We start from the raw sequence: 2,949 nt of genomic DNA on the forward strand, positions 1-2,949 counted from the left end.
TTTTTTTTTTTTTTTTTTTTTTTTTTTGGTTTTTCGAGACAGGGTTTCTCTGTATAGCTCTGGCTGTCCTGGAACTCACTCTGTAGAACTACAATTGAGGAGGTGCCCAATCAGAATGGCTCTTTGCTATCCTTGTGAGAGATTGTGGTGATTGACAATTGACTAACTAAGGCTCTTCCACTGAGTGTGGACGAATCCCTAAGGAGGTGGGCCTAGGCTGGATGAGCCAGTTAGCTGAGCATGAGACAGTGACCAAGCGAGAGAGCAGGCCAGCAAACAATGTTTGCCCATAGTTTTTGCTTTTACTTTTAAACTTGAGTTTCTGTCATAAGATTCCTAATTAATGGAATGTGGTTGGGAAGAACCAACCAAATAAACATGTTTGTTTCTTGAGACATTGTTGCTTTTAGGATTTAATGACAACAGTTCTAATATTCAAGTTAGAAAAATATATTGGTAAGCAAAATATGTTTGCTTAGATGCAACTCCTTATTGAAATGGGATTTAGGTGTCTACAGAATCCATTTCCCATTCTATTTATTCTGTTTTGCTTGAAACTCTTCCTTCAGCTTTCTTCTGTACTTCCTTCAGGTCATGCTTTCTTCACAATAGACTCTGTCCTTAAATAACATAAGGTACAGTAGAAGGAATAGCTAGCTATTTAGTGCTAAGCTGTTTTGTTTACTTAATGTTTTCATAGTTTAAAATTTTGTGGTTTTTTTTTTTGAAGACAACATTTCTCTTTGTGGCCCTGGCTGTTCTTCTTAGTAGGCCTGAAGTGAAGGCAAGCCTTGAATGTAGAGATCAAATTGATTCTGGCTTGAAATGCTGGGATCAAATGTGGGCCAACATGTCTGGCCTTATTTATTTATTTATTTTTATTGTGAGATGGGTCTGTAGTGCTTTTAATATGACAAGCATTTGCTTTTGGGCTGAGCTTCAACCACATCTCGATTTTCAAATGTTGAATGCATTATCATTCTCTTTCCCAGGATGGCACTACTCATGATGACAATACTGCTGACCCGTCTCAGTCATCGGGTGGCAGGTGCTGACCACCTTTCTACCTGTCGTGTTTGTGGTGTCTTATGTTGGGAAGACTGTGAGTCTTTTGTCTGTGTGAATGAAGATAAACCTCATGTGTGCCCATTCCTCACAGTAGTCAGAGATGGCTTGAGACCTCCTACAAGAATAATGGATAGCTGTGGGCCCTTGTAAATACAGGCAATTGAGCTCACTTATGTGCAGGGCCAGTAAGAGTTTTTTGTGTAGTGTATAGCCTTTTACCTCCTACCCTTTCATAAGTTCTGGACAGGCATACTACAAGCCCCCTCTCTTTCCCTTGGATCCTCAGATGAAATTCAGTCAGTCTCTCTCTCTCTCTCTCTCTCTCTCTCTCTCTCTCTCTCTCTCTCTCGCACACACACACACACACACACACACACACACACACACACACACACACACACACACACACACACACATATACACACACACACACAAATTTCTGTACCCTGCCTAATGGCTCAGCAGCTGGGCTTTTCCATGCCTCCCACAGCTACTGTGTCCCTTCTTTAATCCTTGCTCAATACTCTAAATCTGCCATTAGCTTATTTTCTGTTACCTTCTCCTTGCTCCACATCTTAAATCTGACCTCAGCCTAGTTGCCCTGGTTCCTTCTCCTTGCTCGGCACCCTAAATCTGCTCTCAGCTTAGTTGCATTTCCAAACTACCATCTGGGGACATGGCCAATGTCTACTCCAGTGGGGATCTCACATGGCTGGTGACTCTCCCTCCCTCCCAAGCATGGCCAATCTCCCTTTCCTGCCTCCTGCCTCTTCTTTCCTCACCTTTAGGAACCTGGAAATACTGCTTCTTCCATCCTTCCATTGGGTGGTGGCCACTTTATTGATGGTTCAAGTACCAATTGGAGAAAAGGACCTTCAGAGTTTACAGGCCAAATCCCAGTCAGAGCATCAGAACCATGCCCTACACTGCCCTGCTGAGCTCTCTCTACTGCCCTATGTTGTTTACCTCCAATCAACATTAATATTGCTAGTATTTTCTTCTGTCCAGTTGTAACTGTTTAAACATATATTCCTTTTTGATAGTATCTTATTAATGTTATCATTTGAACTGGCACACCTAAGGTTTCTGGAAGATGAGTACAGAACTGGATTGTATGTATCACTCTCTTAAGAATTTAACAAAAAACATATGAGTTCTTTCTAGCTTTCTGGTTTGGTTGATTAACTCTGGCAAGGGCTACCGGTTCTTACTTTGAACCTTTGTCTGTCCTAGAACTCTTTGGATACATCACACTGGCATCCAACTCAATGTGATACTTCTGCCTCTGTCCACTGACTGCAGTGTTAATGACATAAGCCAATGGACCCTGCATGCTTACTGATTTTTTTTTTTTTTTTTTTTTGGTTTTCGAGACAGGGTTTCTCTGTGTAGCCCTGGTTGTCCTAGAACTCATTTTGTAGACCAGAGTCACCTCAAACTCAGAAATCCATCTGCCTCTGCATCCCAAGTGCTGGAATTAAAGGCATGCGCCACCACCGCCCGGCCTACTAATTTTTATAGTTAGTAATTGTTAATGTTAATACAATTTCTTTGATGTGTGGTAAGCCCTGTTGATCTTGTAGAACTTGTCTCCTCTTTATGTCTGTAATTGACATTTCTCTAGAAAGGCTACATCCTATTAAAGGACTGAGAAATTACAGGGGTGAACCTCATTATTAAGTGTCCTTCTAATATGACTCGGTAGTTACAGTAGAACTTCTTTGTCAGGAAATAAGTGGGGCACGCCCCAGAATTATATGAACACATTGTCTATGAAGAATGCATGATCAATGATGTATCTATTGTACTTTCTTTTGTATCCGTGTATGAGATTCTCCAGAATGCAGTGACTTATGAGGATGTGCATGTGAACTTCACTCA

General features: G+C 41.3%; 1 protein-coding gene across 1 annotated transcript in view; it reads left to right on the forward strand.

Moving 5' to 3' along the window:
• Window positions 1–2,949, forward strand: part of LOC110315795 (zinc finger protein OZF-like) — a 10,053-nt gene that overhangs the window by 2,857 nt on the left and 4,247 nt on the right. The gene's annotated exons all lie outside the window — the stretch shown is intronic.

Source organism: Mus pahari, unplaced genomic scaffold, assembly GCF_900095145.1.
Source record: "Mus pahari unplaced genomic scaffold, PAHARI_EIJ_v1.1 scaffold_8665_1, whole genome shotgun sequence".
Taxonomy (NCBI): Eukaryota; Metazoa; Chordata; class Mammalia; order Rodentia; family Muridae; genus Mus; species Mus pahari.